Genomic DNA, 24,352 nt, shown 5'->3' with positions numbered 1-24,352 from the left:
ACGCTTCCTCGATGAGAAGTGCACAGGAATGATAGTCCTTTAGCATCATTCCCTAGGAAACCCGAGGCGTTGCCTGAGCCCTGGCCCCTGAAGCTCTTCTCCCTGAAATGTTCATGCCCCTGACTGGCACATGGATAATTTGTCCACATATTATATTTATTTATCATGTGTTGTTGCTGTTCTGTATCCTACAAAGACTTGTCCACGAACCTGCCAATTTAGTCTGTAAAATATCGGAGCCGAGGAGCTGAGTCAGTGGGCAGTGGGGCAGTTACAGATAATGAGAATTCACAAACACATGTATATTTTAATACAGTTGGAGTTCTGTAGTGATTTGTTTCCTGCACAGGCCATTGCTTTCTCTTGCACAGATATGTGACTTTTGAGTAATAAGGCACAATTGCAGGGGGAGGGGATCACCATGTGATAGGTTTGGTGGAAAATTCTATGCTACCATTTCCTAAATATTATATTTCATTTCACAGATTTAATAATGTGAGCTGAATGGAGAAATATCCTTTTTACAATGTGCAAAAATGGATTTTAGTGCCCAATTGTGTATGTTTTAAAAGAACATCTGTATGGCATTTCCAGGATACTGAAGGCAGGAGCTTTGTAAGGTATATCAGCCTCACCTGGGATCTTGTTAGAAATGCGAAGCCTCAGGCCCCAGGCCAGACCTCCTGAATGAGAACCTCAAGAAGCAATGCCCCCAAGTCTGCATTTTAACAGATGATTCTCATGCACACTGATGTCTGAGAAGCACTTCTAGGGGAAAAATAGTAATTTAGATTGCCATTTCAGAATAGAAATGACAATTTTCAAAATTCTCCAGGAAACTATGTCAGAAGGTTCTTATGAGCCGCCATAATGCTCTCATGGATTAAAGAGGCACACAACATTTTGTAGCAGTGCAATTTACACTGTGATTTCTCAAATTGGTGGAGAATAAATGCAAATAAAATTGTATTTTGTAGAATTGTATTTGAAGAGCAAGTAAAATACAAAAGTAGATAAAGGTAATCCTTGAAGGAAAGCAGATGAATCTGTTGTACCACTTAACTGAAGCTACCATATCGTCTCTCAAAGAAGAAAACTACAATGCCTCTTATGAGAAAGATGAAGCTGTATGTTAGGTCTGTGAGAGAGAGAGAAGGCCTGCGTAATGAGGCAGCAGGGAGATCAAATGAATAGGAATTGAATATTAACAAATTAATTTTGTCTGTATTTTTATGAAAATATAAGCCAAAGGTTTTTTACATGTGAATTGTTTTCAGCTTGTTAATTGCTGATTTTCATTCCTGTTCCTGCAATAGTTCAATGCCTAGTTGATGCTCTGTTTAAAAAAAAAAAGGAAGAAAGAAAGAAAAAATAAATAGCAATTCATAACAGCTCATTAACACTGATCCTATTTACTATGTGTTGATTTGTTATTCTTGGTAGAACAAGGAAAATATGTTATATAGAAACTGATAGAGTCTTTTCCTAAATTATACATGTCTATATATAACAATTTGTATTTTCAGCAGGGAGTGGCAAAATTTATGCCATTTAGTATTTATTATATCTAATTCTGATCCTAGCAATTTGAAGGCCATTTATAATTTCATTTAATCGAATGTTGCCCAGTATAGGAAATAAGTGTAGCTAACACCTCCCGACCCACCCACCTAGTGCAGTTGTCTTAGTTGACCATGTAGAGTGGATTAATAAAGTAGATGGAGAGGAGGAAGCTTTCATTTTACAGCCAGCTATACCTTTAACTTCTCAGGTAACCTCTCTGGGCCTTATTTTCTTAATCTTTAAACCAACAAATTTGAATTGAGTGTTTGTAAAAAATTATGATTTTATAAACACTGCTGGTGATTACTTTTTGAGCATAGATAAGGAGAGAACTATAGGATCTAATTTGAAACTAAATTCAAGGGAAATACTAATCCAAAACTTAACCACCTATCAAATGAAAATAATTCAGGAACCTAATGATAAATTATGCTTTTAAAATTTTAAGAGAAATTGCTACATTATCCCACAATGAGAAATTTCAGATGCACTGGTAACAGTTGTAACACTACTGAAAGCCCAGCTGTCTTCCTGTGCCTGAGGTTCTCTTCAGATGTGTGCTTGCCGAAGTCTCCACCTACGATTGTGCTTGCAAGATCTTCAGAGCGACAGCGCATGGGTATACAAAGGCACACTGGAAAACTTCCATGTATAACTTACCATCTCCTTAACAGAAAACCTAACTCGTATCATTTGGTTTTTAATGGTTTTCTAATATCAATATTTAAATAGTTATTTCAATAGTTAGATTAGGAAATATAAAAGGCAAGAAATTGGCACAGCTGACGTTTCAAGCTGTTCCTGATGTTCCCAAGAGTGCACAAGTGCTCTCCAAGGGTCGCCCTTGTTAGGCCCTTACTACGGGCATGGACAAAAGAAAATCTTTCCTAAGGCCACTAGCAGAAATGAGGTTTTTGAGTAAATTATAATCTTTTTAAATCTGCTGTTTTAGGTCAGGGTTTGGAAGATTCGTTCCCTACTCTGAGCAGCAATTTCTAATCTCTCCAGATGAAATTGAGTATGTTTTATGTTTTTGCTCTGGGGATGCAAACAATGCATTGGGAACTTGAAGATGACTGTGGTCTGTTTATACATTTTCTTGTCCAGAATGGATGAGTTTTATTTTGTGCTCATCTTTCACTTTTAGATGTAGCATTAGTAAATTTATTATAAACTTAAGGGCTAGGGAGTCAGGAGCGTACAGGTGTAAATCCACACTGTAAATTATTGTAGAAAAGTGATGGGTATAACATTCAGTGATGGATATAATATTCATCCTCTTTGAAACTCAGATTCCTTATCTGTAACATGCAAAATATAGCTACATTCAAAGGCTGATATAAGCAGTGCATTATATATTATGCATAAAATTCTTAACATAATGTCCAGATTCTTAACATGATAAATGGAACTGTTTTTATTATAGCTGAAGAAGGGATAGAATTTAGACTGAGGAGTTTAGATGACTATAAATGGAGGTTAGGAGATTACACACTAAGGAAATAGGGAAGTCTAGGATTCAGAGAGCAATGCACAGGACATGAAAATAGGTGTAAGAACAAGGGCAGATGGGACAGAAATAAACATGTAGAAATAAGCTGAATCAGTTCACTATGGGCCCTCTATACTAGAACAAGAAATTTGGATTTTGTCCTACGGATAATAGACAATGATTGACATGTTTTAGGCAGTTGAGTGATTAATCTGATTTACCTTTGGAAGGTTTATTCCATTTTATTGATCCACTTGATTTTTCCAATCATTGCAATCACTCATCTGGTTTTGTACTCCTTTATCCTTCCTTAGGGACTGGCTCTACACTTACTGCTTGTATCCCCAAGTTTGCTTTCCTCCATTTGACTCTCAGTTGTCCCTAAGAGCTCAGTTTTTACTTATTCCTTGGTTTTTCCTTCTCCAGGGTATCAAATTTTGCCAAAGAGTTCTGGTTTTCAAGTCGTCAAGTGTGTCTGCCAGCCTGTCCCCTGTCTGGGCACCCCTCACAGGTGGAAGTAGAAGAAAGCAGTAGCCCTCCTGCTTCTCCTGAATTTTCTTTGGCTTTTGCCACTTAAGATCAGCTCTTCTTCCTTCAGTCTTTCCCTTAACATATTATGCTTCCACCTCAGTCCTCTTTGTAAGCTCATCTAAACCTCGTCCAGTAACATCAGGAAAAAAGCATTACTGGGCGGTAACATACTTTAGAACAAAAGGCAAAGTCTTTGAGATCAGATTTAAATTTTAATGTTGGTAGTAACTTACTAATTGAGTGTTTAATTAAGATTACTAAGCTGGTTATCCTTAATTTTAATTGTACTATATAAAATATACACATAAACAGGTACTTTGCTTTATTAATGTAAGCATTATTATCATTCTTTTATTTCATTGTTTTAATATATATTACTAACATACTATAAAAATGGAAAACCATGCGATTTATAATTTTACTTATCAAAATAAATGGAACACAAATAAATGGAGGAAGAACAATTTCACTTATATATATATACTTAAAAGTAGCTAAAATATAGTGTTAACAGAGTTACCTTAATAAAAGTAACTATATATTTATCATTCAATTATTCTGATTTATTTTTATATCATGTTTTCCCTGTTCTTTGAAAACGACTTTACAACAAGATTTGCTCAGCACATACTTTACGTTATGGATTGTTTCTAGGTTTGTTGATAGAAGATAAATATAACTTAGTCTATTAAACTAAGACTTATTCTAAGGTAGAAAGAATTCTTGAGGCCTACCTTGTAAATATCCATAGGCAATAAAAGTAGAATAAATTCAAATATATTGTTTACATGGACCTCTTTTGTGGAATTATTTTGAGGGGTATTTTAACAAAATATAAGTCTTTGAATGGCTTTGTAGTCAGACATGCAATTTAAAATAATAGGCTGTTTTATAACCATTACAAATATTTGTTTGTATAGTACTATATAGTTTTGAAACTAATGCATTATCCAATTTTTCATATGACCCCAGAAATGCTGTGAAGCTTCCTACATGTCAGTTTTAGAAAAAAGAAGCCTCAGATACCCTTTAGTTTAGTAGCCTAATTTCGCACTTGATAAACTCAGCCTGCAAGTCATTGACACTGTTCATGCTTATGACTGTGGGATGGTTCAGCTTACTGATCAGTCTTTCTGCTGCTTCCCATAGATTATCTCCATAGTGGGATCATGCAACAGGAGAGTGGAAATACTGGTAGCTTTGCAAGACAACCTGCAGGGCATCAGTTAAATTTGCATTTTAGAGAAACAGTAATCTTTTAGTATAAATACATCTCATAATATTTGGGATATACTTATGATAAAAGAATTATTCTTTGAGTCTTTGAAACTCTAAATTGACTAAGTATCTTGCATTTTAATTTGCCAAATCTGATGACTCTAAGAACTAGTCTTCTTGATGGAATGTTGAATAGTTTATACTTAAATCAATATATTTAGATAAAATCCAAAGATTTCCAGTGATGTCCAACCTTTTGGCCCCTCTGGGCCACACTGGAAGAAGAGTTGTCTTGGGTCCCACATTAAATACATTGTGGCATCTAATAACAAAAAAAATCTCATAATGTTTTAAGTAAATTTATAATTTTGTGTTAGGCCACGTTCATAGCCATTCTGAGCCACATGTGGCCCACAGGCCGCACGTTGGACACCCTGGAGCCAGAAGTCTGTGGAAATCTAATATCCAATTTATTAGATGAACCAGGTTCTAATAAAAAATGAGTCCATCTGAAGAAGGAATAACCTGTTAATTTTCAGGTAACACCTTTGCTGTGTAAGTAAATAATAAAGAAACACTTTGAGATACTCTTAGCCATCTAACTGGATCATTAGAAATGAAATAAAACACAAAGCACAGAAGTGCTAACCTTGCCTCTTGGGGGCTCTGATGAAATTTGATGAGAAATGACAAATTATTCAGTGCTTACTATATCCCAATCACAAAATCTCTGAGAAAAGCATTATTCTAATTTCAGAGATAAGAAAGCAGAGGTGCCTACAATGCAGTAACTTGCCATTATTTCACTAAGGGTTGGAATTAGGTTTCCAAACTGAATCTGCTTGGATTCAAAAGCTCATAGTCTTTCTACTTCATTATACTGTTTAATGAGATAGGTATGTGAAAACATTGGCTTCTCACCATTTATCCACTCACCCCATCCATACTCCCATCCTCTGATATCTTCCTCATTACCCCAGATTCTGATTTTATTCAATTATCTGTCCCTCAGGAAAGGCCCTTATCCTAAGTTCCAGGATACATATTCAGATAGTGCAAACCAATTGCAGTAACCTTTCCTTTCCCATGATTGGTTCAGAGGAGTGATTTGCACATTTCAGTGTGTATCAGAATTCCCCGGAGGGCTGAAACACAGATTCTTGAGCCACACCCCAAGTTCCTGATTTAGTGGGTCTTGTGTGTGTGTGGTTGCAGAACTTATGCTAATGGTGCTGATAAGGACTAACTCTGAGAACCACTATTTTAGGGATCCTCAGCAACTAGCTATGGCCAATGAGATGAAAGAAATTTTCTGGGAAATGTTTTCTCACTCTTAAAAGACAATACATTTCCTTATTATTTGAAATACTTTGTACCATGCTCTTCTGCTACTTGTAACCAAACACATCCTAAGTGATATGAAAGAGTTAGAACTTATTATCCCAGTTATTATTTGTAAATTTGAACTGTTCATGGTATGCAGTTATAGGGTAGCAAATTAATAGATGTATCACCACTTACATTCACAAATTATTTAACTTCTATATACTTTATTTGAGGTAGTCATCATATTAAAACACTATCATAAAATTGCCTATTAAATGTATTACTAGAAACAGTCAAAATAAATAGAATTTATGACCTTATCACAACCAAAACTCTGCTAATAGACTGTGCAGTGCATTGGACACATGGTGTGAAATGTGTTACCTCTAAACCTCTACTTTGTATCGTGTGCTGTTAAAGGGCTTTGGCACTAGATGGCATACATATTTTATTTACTAGCTAAGTATTGCCAACCAAGGGTCTCCAGACATGCTTTGCAGGCATTTGAAAACATAAACATTCAATATAATTGTTTTGAGATTATTTTAATAAACATATTCATTATTATTACATGATTCACATAGCCCATGCTTAAAGTACATTAAATATGGTGATGACATTTAAAACAAGAATACCCGTATTTACACAGATGCTAGCCACTTGAGCTAAATAAAAGCTTGGCTTCAGATGTTATCAGTTCTGTTCCTCTCTTTAGTTTTTATACAAGAAATACTAACAAGTGCTGATCTCTCTGACTCCACTAACAACAATGTCAAGTTCTGCTCTGTGTTAACTACAGAGACACAGTTTGTCTCTCCAGTTACTACCTTTTTCACTTACAAGAGCCTATTCTTCTCCTACGCTTACTTGATACAATGGAACTTTTTCGCCTTATACCATTCAGTCTCCAAAAACAAATTCCATTCAAACTAAACTCAGGGGAAGGTACACGGCATCCTCTTAGGCTACTTGTCACATGATTATTTTCTACCCTGTTGCATTTACCTCTGTTTTCTTGGCAACTAAATTTTTTCTCTCTGCCAAAAATTTTACCTCTCCACTGTATTACTGAAGATATCTGCATTTTGTGGCTTTTCCTTTCGGTTCTCAAGCCAAGTTTTCATAAATCCAGGTCCTTTTTTATTGAACTTACATTATGCAACCCCATCTTCCACTAAAAAAAGAAAATGGTAAATCTGTTTTGAGTAATTTAAGCAAATTTTTAATTAAATAAGTGCTTTTTTTATATTACTAAAATGCCCTCTCTCTCTTTCACAAATATTTCTTCAGTGATTACTATGTGCCAGGCACTATTTAAATACTTTTTAAAATACTAACTTATTTAATTCTTATAACAAGCCTATGAAGTAGTACTATTTTTCCCCAATTTGTAAATGAGAAAAATGAAGAACCAATATCTTAAGTAACTTGCTGAAGTTTATACAGTTAGTAAGTAGTAAGAGACAAGATTTGGACTCAGATTAGTTTTAAATATCTGAACTGTTTATTAATTTTATAGAAATAGCAATTAGAAGTCCTCAAATAAGTCAGTATGGTTAAGAAAATGATTTACTGATTATGTCACTAATGTTAGCCACTAAAGCCAATGTTAGATAATCTGAATCTATCCTGCTCTTGAAAATGATTAACCTTAGCCCTGGCCAGTGTGGCTCAGTTGGTTGGAGCATCATCCTATAACCGAAAGTTTGTGGGTTCAATTCCCAGTCAGGGTATAGACCTGGGTTGGAAGTTTGATCCCTGCTGTGGGTGTGCACAGGACAAAACCAGTCCATGTTTCTGTCTCTTCCTTCCTCTCTCCCAAGAAGCAATGAAAAAATGTCCTCAGGTGAGAATAAAAAAAAAAAAAGAAAAGAAAATGATGAAAAAAACACTTATTCTCAGTCCACCACAAAACTTTAATTCCCCAAATATCACTAGATATACTTAAAGACATATATAACATCTTCCAAGAATTTCTGCAGAACATAAAATATGAAGGACATCAATTACCTAATTATACATTATTTAACAAACTCATAAATGGGCCTATGTGAAGTTTGCAACAATACTTATAGGATACAAATTTTTTCTTTTACATGGGAGTGACTAAAATATGAGGTAAAAAGTGCAAATGTTAAAGCTTAATAATGAATGCAAATAACTCTTAGCAAAATATGCAATTAGGATTAGTTACTTCCTGGTAAAATAACTGCCCGAGTGACATTTGATGGCCAAAGAAAAGCCATTGTTATCTTTAATATATGTAGTAAAACTGATAGCACATCCTAATATACAGTGTGTTTCAATAACACAGGCACAAGACGTGATCCTATCAGGAGAATAGCTGAGATATGACTATTTGCCACTAAACATTCTCTTCTTCCATCTCCTGTGTGACTTCATTGTTTTTCTGATGCATGCATGCACATTCAGTATAGTATGTTTTCAAATATAACAGTACATTTTCAGGATCTTTTTTTTGTTTTTTTTTATAAATCATCAGAATAAATATTTGCATGATGGAATTTCAGATAGTTTTGGATGACTGCATTAACTTCAACCTGTTGGAACATGAGTTGTAAGTACCTCCTGTGACTTAAAACCTAAATGACTGAATCTTGACATAAAAAATTTTAATAGAGCAAACTGTTGCTACTTTGACTTTTGATGTGGTTTTCATACATTTTAGACTGGAGAAACCCAATTTCTTTTATTCAAAAGATAAATATCTTTGATCAAAGTGGACCTCTTTGCAGTAAATTTGTGAATTTGTAGGTAATGCCTTCTGCCAGTCATTAAATTGATATTAAGTCAGTGGAAGAGCCCTTGCTAGGCGGCTCAGTTGGTTGGAGTGTGGGCCCATGCACCAAAGGATTGTGGGTTTAATCCCTGGTCAGGGAACATAACTTGGTTGTGGGTTCAGTATCAGGTTGTGGTATGTAGTGGAGGCAGTTGATTGATGTTTCTCTCTCTCTTCTCTCTCCCTTCCTCTCTCTCCGTAATATCAGTAAACATGTCCTTGAATAAAGATTAAAAAAATTCAAATGGAAGAATAGGCATTCTGTAAAGGCTTGAGCTCATTGCATCAAAAATCCATTCCTTTAAAATTGGCAATCAGTAATAACTCTCAAACGGTTGGCTTAGTTTAGATTTGTAGGTAGTCTCTCTAAGAGCAGTGGAAGTACAACGGTATGGATTGTCCTTCACGTAAATGACATCCCCCCCCCCGACCCACCACTGAGTCGATGTCCAGGAGGGGAGGTGGATTTTGCTTACTCTCTCAGACTGCCTCCTTTTTGACTATCCACACTTCTCAGGAAATAGTAAAGTTATTTGCCAGTCCTAGAAATTGGCTATGACTTCACTACATGAACTTAGGTTTTTAATGTTATTTTTAAAATAAAATATAGGTATTGTGGTGGGTTTAGGACACTAACAAGTATTGAGTAAATACAATAAATTACAAAATTTTCTTAACTTACATTTAGTAATTCTGTGAAGTAGGTATTTTATCTAGATTTTATAAATGATAAAACTTAGAGTCAAAGAGTTTTCAACACAAGGTCACATGACCAATAAGCCTACAAATCAAATTGATTCCATACCTAACCCCTAGGTGTATAAAAGCCTTTCAGTGGATTCCAAGTTGTTTTTCAAATCCTGCAAGTATGTTGGGGAAATCCCCTCAGTTTTTCCTGTAAGAAAACACAGTGAATTTCTTCTAGGTCAACCATGTCTTAGAGAAGGAATAAATATAGCCTTAACAGATATGTTCTAGTCCACTCTTACTACTTAGGAGCAATCATATTAAAATAGATGGACTGAAATTAAAGCCTTTAAATTACAATAATGGTGGCAAAGGAGGAAAAACTAGGAGAGAGTTTATATAATATATACATGGATGCAAGAGAATGAAAACATGTGGAATGACAGGAAGACCTTGAATTTAAAATTTGCAGGTCTTTTATTAGCATCACTTTTGTTGTACAGGCTCCCTCACACTCTTCTAAGATTCTAGCAACACAGGCTACACCATCCCAAACTGACCGAGCATATTCTGCTATTCTAGCAAAGGCATGCATTGAAATATGATTTTAAATCTTATCTGGAAGAGATCCAATTCAGCCCTCTCCTTTTCCATATGTAGACTAAAGCTTAGAATGGTGGTGTGACCTAATTTAGACCATACTTAAAAGTAGTTGCAGAACAGGGCCAGATTCCCAGCCTTGTAATGCTCAACCCAGTCTTCTTTCACAACGAAGAGAGGGACTTTCACTTCGCTGAGGATTCGACGTGCCAGTGCTCTTCTAGGGGATTATGGAAACCTTTCACACCACAGTCCATAAGTTTTAATATCAAACTGCATTTCCACAACTGAACGTTGATCCTTAATCCAATAAAATATCTTTCTTATGGCTGTGGGATATACTACATATTTGAGAGCCTTACTTGGGAACTATTTCAGGTGCTTCAGACTTAAAAAAAAAAAATCAACCTCCATTTGATCTGTTTGGTAGGCTGCCTCAGATCTCTGTCAAGTGTACTTCTTTGGGTTCAACAGGCTTTAGGTACTTATTAAAATTTTCCCTATATTTAAATAGATAGAAACTATATGTGGCCAAAAGAAGGGAAGCTTTCATCAAACTTTTGTGTGAGAATAGGCATGCATCTGCAATAAACATACACACACTCAGCTTATTGAGGGGAGTGCCCTTTATGGAGCCTAAAGTGACTTATGAGTGCAGCGTACAAGCTGTGTACCTTTGTGGGCTGCGGCTCAGTTTATTGATGGCATTTTACTGTATGGGTCAGAGAACGTGATCTAGCTGCTTTGAGTGCACTGTGGTACTTTCCAGATTGGTATAAACTCTTTATTTTTCTTCTGATTTCTCTTGTCATCATCCATCATTTTTCACTGGTGAGGCAAGCAAAACACTTCCATGGTTTGATCTCATGCCCATGCTTTTTAGTTTAGACATATTACTCTGAGCTAGAAATGTTTCATCTTTGTAACGATCATTCTTATCTTCATTAGAATGAAAGCACCTATTCCTAAATGCTCTGCTATTTCCCCCCCCACTGGAATGGCAACAGGTTCTAAAGCAGAGGCCAGGAGAGTCACTGAAAAGGGGTTCTGTCTATAGGCACCATTGATTAAAATAAGCTGATGTCATCCAATTTGTTACTGATGGTGGTAGAAATTTAATTTGTCAGGCTCCTCAGTTAAAAATGTTCTAGAGACTTCAATACGTTTTCTCATGTTTTATGTCAGGGAGATTTTTACCTGCAAAACCATCAGAGTTTTGGTTTAGAAAGGAAAATTCTCTGTGGAGTTAATATATTGAACAAAGCCATAACTATTCTTTTAGAGCTTTACAATGCCTGAAACAGTGGATTTAGAAATTCTTGAAACCTTAGACTTGAATCTCTCCCTTCCTCTCTTACCACATTTTTCTATTTTTAAAAAATTCTTTCTTTCCTTACTTTCTCTCCTTTTATTGTTCTTCTCCATTCCCTCTCAGCTAACTAAATGATTTGAGTCTCAGCTGGTGTCAGTGAAGTTTCCTTTAAATGCATTACCTTCTGTAAGTCACGATGAGCTTACATTATACAGTTGGATATGTATTTAAGAGGCAGTTTGGTGAATATTCCTAAAACATCTACTAGAGACACCTAGGATGCCCTTTCCTGAGGAGCTCTGGCAGGGGCTTTCTGCAAATCCTTTCAGTAATCTCTTCAGATGTTGGATGCCTGAGAGTCGTTCATTTTCTAATTATTCACTGAGCAGAGATTCCACATTTTGTCTGACAGAAGTCCTACCGGGCTGATTTTAAACATAATCTTTTCCTGTTTAGTTTGAAATGATAATGGAATACATGATGTTGGTGACCTTGCAGTCATACTAAAACACTTGTGAAAATTACAAAAATGCCATCAAACTTTATTCTCAACAACCTTGAATTTCTTTTATACTTTCCACACAGGTGTGTTTCTTTTTTAATTTACTTCGTTTTCTGCCTGGATTTTTTTTTTTTTTGGCTCATCCCCAAATTCTTGTCATTTGATGAATTTCTAGACATTACAATAAAAGTAGTGATGGATTGGATGAATCAGCAGTCACCATCTTAGCTGAGAAAGAAGTTACATTTTAAAGGAAAAAAGGATAAAAAAATTATTCTGTCATATATATGGCTGACAAAGGAAAAGGATTTTTTAGTAACAGCATCTCAGCATTGGGTTGTGATTTATCAAGATGTATAAGTGCGAATTTTAGGACTTTGGCTTACTATTCTCTCATGTAAGATAAAATGATATGTTTCCCAAAGATCGTGATATCTTAATGCCAATAAAGACTTATCATTCAGTAGCTAATAATAAATGAGTAGCCAATTATTTTAATAGTGAAACAGTTAGCTTTTCACCTTTCTTTCAAAATAAAACTCTCTAACTGTGCTTCTCATATTTCACATAAAGTAGAGGATCCAATGGAAGTTTTGAAGGAAAAAGGAGAGGTGGCTAGTCCTAGTAAACTACTCTGGGAAAGGAAGTTGACAAAAATGCAGAATAATGTTTTCCTGAACATTTATGACAATCATTAAAATTTATTATTTGACATGACTGTTTACTTAAAAAAACATTAACCACTTGACCTATATGCTTTTTTCCATACTTTTAATAATTTATTTTTATTGAATTTATTGTGGTGATATTGATTAATAAAATTATGTAGGTTTCATGTGAACAATTGTATAATACATCATCTGTATATTTGTATTGTGTGTTCACTACCCAAGTGAAGTCTCCTTCTATCACCATTCATCCCCACTTCACCCTTTTCTACCTCCTCCTCCCCTCTTTCCCTTTTCCTCTGGAAATCATCATATGGTTTTGTATGAGTTTTTTTCTTGTTGTTGTTCTTAATCCCTTCAGCTTTTTTACCCAGCCCTCCCAAACCCCTCCCCTCTGACAGCTGCCAGTCACTTTTCTATATCTATGTGTCTGTTTCTATTTTATTAGTTTATTTTGTTCAATACATTCCACATATAATTGAAATTATATGGTATTTGTCTTCCTCTAACTGGCTTATTTCCCTTAGCATAATATTCTCCAGGTCCAGCCATGCAGTGGCAAAGGGTAAGATTTTCTTCTTTTTTACAGCCAAATAGTATCCCATTGTGTAAATGTACTACTGCTTTGTTATCCACTCACCTACTGATGGATGCTTGGACTGCCTCCAAAGCTTGGCTACTGTAAATAATGCTGCAATGAACACAGGGGCGCATATATTCTTTCAAATTAGTGTTTCAGGCTTATTCAGATATGTTGCCAAAAGTAGAGTCACTGGGTTATAAGGCAGTTTCATTTTTTAATATTTTGAGGAAACTCCATACTGCTGTCCACAGCAGCTTCACAAATCTGCATTCCCACCACCAGTACGTGAGGGATCCCCTTTCTCCGCATCCTCTCCAGCACTTGTTGTTTGTGGATTTATTGATAATAGCTATTCTGACAGGTGAGAGTTGAGGTGATATCTCATTGTGGTTTTAATTTTCATTTCTCTGATGATTAGTGATGTTGAACATCTTTTCATATGTCTATTGTCCATCTGTATGTTCTCTTTGGAGAAGTGTCTATTTAGGTCATTTGCTCATTTATTAATTGCATTGTTTGTTTTTTTGGTGTTGAGTTTTATAAATTCTTTATAAATTTTGGAGATTAACCCCTTATTGAATATATTGGCAAATATGTTCTCCCATTCTGTGTGTTGTCTTTTCATTTTGTTGATGGTTTCCTTAGCTGTGCAAAAGCTTCTTAGTTTGATGTAGTCCCATTTGTTTATTTTCCTCTTGTTTCCCTTGCCCAAGAGAATATATCAGAAAAAATATTGCTACAAGAAATGTCCAAGATCTTACTGCCTGTGACTTGTTCTATGATTTTTATGGTTCCAAGTCTTGCATTTAAGTCTCTAATTGATTTTGAATTTATTCTTGTGTATGGTGTAGGATGATGGTCTGGTTTCATTTTTTTGCACTTATCTATTCAATATTCCCAACACCACTTATTAAATAGTCTATCTTTACCTCATTGTATGTCCTTGCTGCCTTTGTCAAATATTAATTGGTCATAAAGGTGTGGGTTTATTTCTGGGCTCTCTGTACTGTTACATTAATCTATATGTTTGGGTTTTTTTTCCATTATTATGCTGTTTTGATTATTATGGCCTTGTGATATAGTTTGATATCAGATAGCATGATTCTTTCAGCTTTATTCTTCTTTCTCAAGATTGCTTTGGCTATTTGGTGTGTGTGTGTGTATGTGTGTGTGTGGTTCCATATACATGTTTCAGTATTTATTTTAGTTCTGTAAAATATACCATTGGAATCTTGATAATAATTGTATTGAATTTATAGATTGCTTTGGGTAGAATGGACATTTTAATGATGTTAACTCTTCCTATCCATGGACATGATATACACTGCTACTTATTTGTGTCATCTTCAATTTTTTCAGTGTCTTATAATTTTCTGTACATAAGTTTTTTACTTATGTACAAGTAAATTTATTCCAAGGCATTTTATTCTGTTTGATGCATTTGTAAATTGGATTGTTTTCTTACTTTCCCTTTCTGATAGTTCATTATTAGTATATAGAAATGCAACTGATTACTGAATATTTATTTCATATTCTGCTACTTTATTGATTAGTTTTCTGGTGTAATCTTTAGCGTTCTCTATATACAGTATCATGTCATCTGAAATTGTGATAGTTTTACTTCTTTCTTTCCAGTTTGAATGTCTTTTATTTCTTCCTCTTGTCTGATCACTATAGCTAGGACTTTGATTACTATGTTGAATAAGAGCGGGCATCCCTGTCTTGTTGCCAATCTTGAAGGAAAAAATTTTACTTTTTGCCCATTGAATATGATGTTCATTGTGGATTTATCAGATTACTTGGCCTTTATCACACTGAGGTATATTCCCTCTATTCCCATGACTTACATTATTTTTTTCCCTAAGAATTAAGGAGAGGCAGAGGTAATACAATAAACACAGTAGAAATAAAAAAATCTACATCTAGTTTGAGCCAAAATATTTTGTTTTGAAATCTAAAACTACCAAGTCATTATGCTGATACCTTTATGTTCAACTACAGACTTATTAAAGTTACAAAAATATGCAGTTAAGTATACATTCATAAATATAATATAAATCTAAGAATCCTATCACAAAACTCAAATATTAAAGAAAATTTTGGAAGTAATAAAGCTAAGGGGTTATTTAGAATTCCAACCTCCCTGTCCAAAAAACCTAAAACCTCATGTTTTAAAATATTCCAAAAAGTATACTTTTAAATCATATGTCTGGAATAGCCCTGATGTAAGAGGTAGCATGTTTTAGAAGTGGAAGTGAGCAGTGTGAAAGTGTGTGGGTGAATTGAAAGGGTGTGGGGGCGCTAGGCCAGTTTCCCCTCTGGTATAGCTCTGACGATTTACATGGTCCAGCTCGCTTAATAGAGGGAGCATCTGTGGAAACTGCCATCAGTGCACTGGAGCTAAAGAGTGTGAAGGTGTACTGCTGCTGCAAGAAACTCCTCCCGCTTCTCAGGACTAGGAGCTCTTTATCCACCCACTAAGTCTCTTGCAGTCAAATTTGTTTCTAAGTCTGGACCACAAGGATTTTGATTTGAATTAAGAAAATTCCAGGCCAACTGTCGGTACTAGTCAACCTAGACCCAGTGGTTCTCAGTTCTGTATGCATATTTGAATCACTTGGAAAGAATTTAAAAATACGAATGACTGGACCCCGCTTTCAGTTATTCTGATTTAATTAGTCTGGAGTGAAGCCCAAGCATTGGTATTTTTAAAAGCTTTCCAAATAACAGAGAGAGTACTGCTTGTTGTCATGGCAGAGCACAGATGAGTCTCCTGCCAATAACGATCATTAAAGCTGGACAGAATAGACAAGACCGGTGTTTGAAGGCACTGAAGAACAACTAAAGTGGCGGGGTGGGGGGATAAACTTGAAAGGAATGATTCTTGAAAGAAGGAAAAATACCAGGTAAGTTTAACATATAACACACGTTTCCCTGAAGATACCCCTCAGATCCTGTGGGTGCAGGTAAATCCTGCAATGAGCAGCAATCTCACTCAGCTGAGGAAAGCAAACAACAGTGTGGACTTTGCCAGGGAAGGTCCAAGTTGAGGGGGGAAATGTCAAAAGAAGCCACAGAGAAGGGAATCCCATAATTTGCATAACACTTCTTTCAAATAACTGACTCCCAAACTGCACATAATAAGGTTATACTCCAAAGAACTCAGCAGAAAAAAAATATAGTTTGGAGGATGAAGAGCTCTACAAAGACTTTAGCAGTGTCTAGAAGTACACAGGCAGATTTTGGAGTTCATGTCCTGCCAAGTTCCAAGAGCTTAGTAAAAATGTTCAGCTTTTCTTCAAAACCTCAGACAATGTCCATGCTGCAGGACAATGGACAAAAATAAAGACCCAATGAAGCTTACACCACAACCTCTACAATGTCAAAGTGATATGCTGCCACTCTTTCTTTCTTGCCAAAGGGAAATGTATACTTACAGGAATACAAGTTCTTCTAGAGGATCTACTTGTTTTTACCTACAATGTCCATCATGCAACCAAAATTTAAGGAGAAATTTTGATTCTAGTCAAGCTGTAATAAAATGGAAAGCAATTTATTCTGTCAACTGAAACAACAAAAACATGTGGACAGCATGTAAGAGTCAGCAGCACTCAAGACACTGGATATCAGTGAAAGAACGGCAGCATTTTATGAGAGATAGGAAACCGATGACTTACACCATCTGATTTAAACAGTTCATTGCTTGGAGAAAGTTTCAAAGTCAAGGCACAGCAAAGACAGACCTAAATAAAGTACAGTGGAGTTCTTAATTTGAGAGGACTTTACTGTGATTCCAGGGAAGCCACGGCAGCAAGAGTTCACAGAGCAGAGTATCAGATAGCAGAGATCTGCTAAGAGAAAACCCATTTTCAGATGATTCCATAGAATAGGCAGCAAAGTACTGATCAGGGCATGTGCCCGGGGATACTATTTGAGGCCAGGAATAGAAATTCCCTAAAGAATGAGAGGGAACAGTGGCTGAATGTCTCACAGGCCCAAAAATGTGACTGTTCCCTACAGAGTCGAAAGCCTCATAATGCATGGAGAATTGGTTTCAGGACTAAGAAGAAATTGCTTCAAGTTCTGGGGAAAATTAACCCAAAGCTAATTGCTACTCTGATCTTGCCTAAGTAAGCAGAAAAGCAGGAGTCACATATATAAATTGTTTCAAAGTAATTTTATTATCTCCCAGAACAAACTCCAAGAATATTTATAGGAATTAAAACAAACAAACGATGACTAGCACCTAAAATTTAGAGCTCACGATTCTATAGATTGGATGGTGGTGTCTCCCAAAATTCATTATGCTGAAACCTTATCCCCAATGTGATGATATTAGGAGGTGGGCCTGTGGTAGGTGGTTAGGTCATGCCCTCGTGATGGGATTGGTGCCATTATAAAAGAGACCCCAGAAAACTCACCCATCCCCTACCACAATGTGAGGACATGGAAAGAAGTTGGCTATCCATTGTAGGGAACAGATCTACGAGGCAGTGGTGAATGTAGTCCAGCTCCTGATTCAGAAAACCAGTAGGGAGCGAGTCAGCATACAGGGCCCAGGCCCACAGATTGGTTTTCCCATGGGGAACCAGGCCTGCATTGTACCTAGGCTGCTTTGAGGCTTGCTTTTTGCTAAAATTCCCTCACCCTGAATTGAGGTAGCAAATGTTTACTGCATATCTTTAAAGTAACTTCCTAAAGTCTGTGCTAAACCTCCCAAGGATGGAGTGTAACCAGTTAAACCACTTTTCCCCTTGAATTGCAAGCATCCTTTTCTTTGTAGTAATTAGCAACTTCCTCTCCTTTGTTATCTATAAAAGGTAACCACCTAAATCGAACCTGTGCATAGTAAATGAGGACCATCCTCCAGGTAATGTATACAGAAAAGCAATAACAGCCTGTCCAGGCAGGGGTCAGGGCCCTCTCTCACTTACAGAGAGGCCGTGCTGTCCCTTTTCTCCACAGGACTTCTGTAGTCCCTGTGAATTTGTTCATCACATCCACAACACACGGACCCTGCTGGTCGGATCAATCCATGTTCCAGCAAGAGGGACTTACCAGATATGAAATCTGTCAGTTCCTTGATCTTGGAGTTCCCAACCTCTAAAACTGAGAAATAAATGTTTGTTGTCTGAGCCACCGAGTCTACGGTATTTTTGTTATAGCAGTCTGAGCAGTGTAACACACAATTTCTAGCATCCAATCAAAATGGTCAGCAGCAAAATGAAGATTTTTCAAAATCAATTGAAACTGACCCAGAAATGACACATATGACAAAATTACCATACAAGGGCATTAAAAGATTAATGGCAGATTACACATTGTGGAAAAAAAAATATATGAACTTGACTACATAGTAATAGAAACTATATAAAACAAAATAAAGAGAGAAAGATAAATAAATAGAGAAACTTTTGGAAAATTTTAATTGGCTAATTATACCTATAATCAAAGCCCCCAAAAAGGAGAATAAGGAAATAAATATATTTGAGGAAATAATAGCTGGAATTTTTTCAAATTTGATTAAAAATATAAACTCATACTATTAGTTTCCTTAGACCTCCATAGCAAATTACCACAAACTTGATGGCTTAAAACAACAAAAAGTCTGAGGTCAAGGTATTGGTAAGACCATACTCTATTTGAAGGTCCTGAGGGATGACGGATCCTTCCTTGCCCTTTGAGCTTCTGGTGACTCCCAGAATTCCATGGTATGTAGCTGTATAACTTTAGTCTCTACCACCATGTTAACATCCACTTCTGTGGATCTTAAATTTCTCTCTGCCTTTCTCTTATAAGGATGCTTGTTACTGCATTTAGTACCCACCAAAATAATTCAGGGTAATCTATCTTGAGATTTTTAATTTAATTATATCTGCAAAGGCATTTTATCCAAGTAAACTGTCATTCACAGGTTTGAGGTTGGGGATATAACTTTTGGTGAACTACCATTCAACTCACTGTATCCACAGATCCAAAAAGCTCAACAAATCCTAAACACAAAGCATATGAAGAAAATACACCTAAGGCACATCATAATCAGACTGATTAAAACCAGTGAAGCAAAGATAAAGACGGTAGCAGAATTTTTGTAAAAAAGAATATAAGCTAGAAAATAGTATAGGAATCAATATCTTTAAAGTGTAGAAAGACAAAAGAAAAAGTTCACATAATTATTTACCCAGTGATTTTTCAAAATGAAAATGGAGCAAAGAATTTCATAGACATAAAAAAAAAAAAACCCTAGAATTCATCATCAGTAGACTTGAAGGATAAGAAATGGTGAATGAAGTCCTCAAGAAAAGGAAAATAATACCCAGTGGAAACCTGCGTCTACACAAGGAATGACGAATACTGGAAATGGCAACTACATGGATAGATTGACATCAATACTGATACATTTATTGGAGATACTGTAGTTTTGGTGTCAGGCCATTGCAATAAAGCAAGTTGTAATCTTTTTGCTGATAGAGGGTCTTGCCTTCAATTTGTAAAAAATGCAACATCTGTGAAGTGCAATAAAGCAAAGCAAAATACAATGAGATATGCTCATGTATATTTATATAGTGATAAGTTTAAATATTTGTATATACTTATACATATTTATAAAAACTTTTAAAAATATTAAAAAATTTTTATTTATTGGTTTTAGAGAGCAGGACAGAAAGAGATAGACAGAGACAGAGACACTGGCTTGTTGCTCCACTTATTTATGCATTCATGGGTTGATTCTTTTCTTCTTTCTCTCATTTTTTAGTTTTTTTTTCCACTATCTTCCAAACTGTAGTGCTGGATCAAACAAGGTTGTACTCCCCTATGTCTATACTTTAGTGAGGATTTATGGTATTCTTCCTCTTCCTCAAAGCCTGTGGAAGAGAACATTGCCTGAAACAAGTCCACTGGAGTCAGGAGGTGTGTTAGTGTCAGGCTGCTGAACTCAGGAGCTAGAAGAGGGACAGCCTTGCTGCTGTGAGACTGGGGTGAATCCTGTCTACCTGCCCCCACCCACCACACACACACACACACACACACACAGTGCTGGTTCCTGGAGGCTACTGAGCCATCATTGTCTCCCCTGGGGACCAAGTGGGGTCCTACACCAATTTCCTCCCCAGTTTCTGGAGAGATAAATTCCTCATATGTAGACCTTAAATGAACTGAAAAACCCAAGGGGACAGTCAGTATGGTCTGTTTTCTGGGACTCAGAAAGGGTTGGCCTCATCTCATTCTTTGCTGGAGAGGTCTGGGAACAACTGCTTTTTGATCTGCAAGGGTGGTGGGAGGGCTGCTTCTCAAGGTTCCCAGAAAGGTTCTTGATCTTGCCCTTCTTTGAGTTCTTATCAGCTTGAAATTGATCAGCCTTTTCCTCAGGAAATTCAAATATGACACCCCAAGTTCTTGGCTTTTTGAGCCTCCTTTCTAACCACAGAACGCTTGGTTTTCTAGAGGAAAAACTCATGTATTGCTGTACAGTGTCTGGAATCAGGGGTACTGAGATCCTAGGGCTCAGGCTGTCTGGAAAGTAGTCCCTATAGGGCTGACTGACAATGGCCACCACCTGGCAAGACTTCAGCTCTGCGACAAAGGCACAAAGCTCTGAGTAGGAGGAATGGTCAGCCTAAGGGATGATGTGGATATTGGGGTGGGAACTGTGGATATTCCAGCTTGTGGTACAGATAGCAATAGTAGGGTGGATCTAGTTACAATGCAGCATAGGGCGTGGATGCAGCCATCCTCCTCCATATGAACACATCTGCCAGGTCCAACAGCTGCACCAACCCCAGGCGCCGAAGACTCAATACCATCCCCGTCTGATACTCCAGGGCCAGCTGCTCCAGCAGGGACTCTTTCTCCAAGTTATGGAGTCCAGTCTTTGTGTTATGCTGTGGGTGCTTTCAAATGAACTCAACAATCTGCTTCTTGTTGGGAAGGAAGAACCAGCTCTGGGTTACAGTTGTTGTTGCCTAGGTATAAGATAGGATCTGTTTCCTCACTCTCAGGGCTGGCTCCTCTAGCATGGATGGTGTTTACCGAAAATCAGCTGCATACAGATGGTTCTGAAGTCTCCTTCAAAGAGAAACCTGATGGAGCCAGGGCAGTGATTAGCATCCATCAAGGTTACAGTCATGGTCTCTCTTCCAATTTCATCTAGAGGCAGGGCATGGCTTTCACCAGCCTCCAGGGCTCAGATTCACTGCTTGGATACCTGCAGGTGGCGGTGATTGGGAAGCAGTAGAGGGGCCGTGGCCAGGTGCTAGATGGCCCCGCGGTGTGGTCCCAGCGCATGTGGGACTGGAGAAAGAGCCTTGTGGAACCAGCAGGGTACAGGCTTCAAAAGTCCACAGCGATGGGCGTGTGGGGGATCAGAACCCTATCCATGGTGGTGGGGTTGAAGTCACCAATGGGATCCTTAGAAACAGCTCTGGAGTGAGCCTTCTACAGGTCCCTGAAAAAAGTAACACTGGGACAAGCACAAGGGCCCCAGACCATGAGGGGAAAAGCCATCCCAGGAGCGGAATGAGTTCCTAGAGCGGGCAGAAAACAAGAAGGGAGTGACAGAGCTGGGGTAGTCCAGAGGTAGCACTGTGCAGGCCGCTCAGTGAGGCGTCATCCCACCCGAGCTGAGCTGGGAGGCCTACCACAACCACGCCCCGCCCCCACGTCCTCCACTCTCAGCGGTTGGTTCTTGTTTGTGACTTGTGGGGGACTGAACCCAGAAGCTTGGCATATCAGGTCGATGCTCTAACCAGCTGAGCTACCTGGCTAGGGCCTACAAAAATGTTATTTTAAAATAGGTTTTACAGAAATATTACAAAGATAATACAGAGATTTCTCATTACCTCTTCCCTTTCCCCTACTATAACATCTTACTATATTACTATGGTATATTTGACAGAATTAAAGAACTAGTTTTAGTACATTACTATTAATTAAACTAAACATTTTATTACATTTCATTAGTTTTTATCTAATGCCTTTTTTTCTGTTTCATGATCTCATTCAGGAACTGGATATTCAATTGTCATGCCTCTTTAGGTGCTCCTAAATTGTGACAGTCCCTCTGAATTCCCTGTTTTTGAGGACCTTGGTAGTTTAAAGGAGAACAGATCAGATATGTTGTAGAATGCCCTTCAACTGGAATGTGTCTGATGTTTTTCTCATGGTTAGACTGGGGTTGTAGCTTTTGGGGAGGCAGACTACAAGGGCACAGTGCTGTTCTCATCACATTATATCTGGGTCACACGGTCTCAATATGACTTGTCACTGATGACATTAAATTTGATCACCTGGCTGAGGCAGTGTTTGCCAGGTCTGTCCACTGTGAAATTCTGTTTTCCCCCTTTCCATACCCTTTGTTTTGGAAGAAAATCACTAAGTGTAGCCCACATTCAAGAAGGGACAGGGGTGGTTTAATCTTGTCTTGTGCAGGGAGTAATATCTGCATAAATTAGTTGGAATTCTTCTCTGACACTACATATTTTAATAGGGAAAAAAGTTATAGAATGATGTGTTGTGAGTCATTGCAGTGTGAACACGAGGCAGTGCACTCTCTGGTCACCACTGAATATTCAGTGGCTAGAGCAGAGTTCAACACAAAATATGCTTTTGATAACTATATATTGAACACACCTTTGTGAAAAACAAGAAGAAAATACAAAATACCTCTACATCCTCCTAAAGTTCCTATCCTGCATATATATAGTACATATATTATATATAATATATTATGTAGTATATAAAAATAAATAAAATGTTACATTTTATATATAAAGATTGAGTTCATTTTTTATAATTTTTAAAAAGATTTTATTTATTTATTTTTAGACAGAAGGGAAGAAAGGGAGAGAGGGAGAGAGACATCAATATGTGGTTGCCTTTAGAGCACCTCCTACAGGGGACCTGGCGCACAACCCAGGCATGTGTCCTGACTGGGAATTGAACCAGCGACCCTTGGATTGCAGGCCCTCATTCAATCCACTGAGCCACACCAGCCAGGGCAATTTTTTATTATTTCTAAATTAGATTCTTAAGCAAGGTGTTCCACATGTAACTAAAAACTATTATCATGGATGTAAATATTGAAAAATGCCTTCAGAAAATAAACTTGTGCTTTGTTCTGCTCTAAAGACATCTCCCAGAAAGTCCTATTTTTCACCTTTAGGAAAAGACCTCTCCACTGAAGCATACTTGGCATTTTTTTCCCCGAGGAGAAAGTTAAAAACATACTATCATTTCAAGATTCTGGGCTCTCTGGGCAGCAGTCTCTGCTGTATGTGAAAAGGGGATATAAATAACCTGTGGTGTTTAAGGGTTAAAAAATTTTAGAAAGTTCCTGAAAAGTACAAGCTGTTGAGGGGAAAAATCATAATTAAATCTTTTTGGTTTTTAAATGTATAAGCTTATTATTGGCAATAAAGCTTTACTGTCCAGAAATATTTAAGAGAGAAATCTGTGCTACTAATGGTTTGAAAGTAATTATAATGGGAATTTGGCGGGAGAAAGTGAAGGAAAAGTGTCCTGGCTCTGACTGTTAGGAAAGCTGAGATTTGAGCTCTTCCTTCGAGGATATGCTTGTGATACTTAGGCTTGGGAGGTTCTTGGGAATGGGTCACTCGAAACAGGTCTGCTGCAGGGATCATAGAAGTAGCCAGACAAGAGAACCGACCTAAGAACCTGTCTGTGATGGGGACCATGGCACAGGGAATGCAACTGTGGTGCAAATGCCACCCAGGAATCTTCTGGTCAAGCAGGAGCTTGAGACTTTACTTTCTTAAGACATAAGGCTTTGGCAGGAACCCCCCAGCCATTCATGGGTTATTGGGAATTACAACTTGGCAGCTGCCTTGGCCACTGTGTTTGTTGACTGAGAGTCATATCTCTATATCTGAGGCCTGTCCAGAATGTATCCAGCCATGTAATATGAGAAATAGAGACATTTATTGAAGAAGATACAAGAAACCAGAAACATTGTACATAGGACAATGGCACCTCGGTCTCCTTCAAAGTAGGTACCTTGCAACCTCACACAGTTCTCCCAATTGCCATCTGCTGCCTTGTTCTTTTCTGAAT

The 24,352-nt window shown here is 37.2% G+C and overlaps 1 pseudogene; it reads right to left on the bottom strand.

The window, feature by feature from the left end:
- Positions 1-20,484: 20,484 nt before the first annotated feature.
- Positions 20,485-21,661, bottom strand: LOC112313081 (5' exonuclease Apollo pseudogene; annotated as a pseudogene).
- Positions 21,662-24,352: the final 2,691 nt, after the last annotated feature.

Source organism: Desmodus rotundus, chromosome 2 (genome assembly GCF_022682495.2).
Source record: "Desmodus rotundus isolate HL8 chromosome 2, HLdesRot8A.1, whole genome shotgun sequence".
In the NCBI taxonomy this organism is placed as follows: domain Eukaryota; kingdom Metazoa; phylum Chordata; class Mammalia; order Chiroptera; family Phyllostomidae; genus Desmodus; species Desmodus rotundus.
Note: the sequence above shows the minus strand (reverse complement) of the source record. Positions and strands in the feature narration are given on the sequence as shown.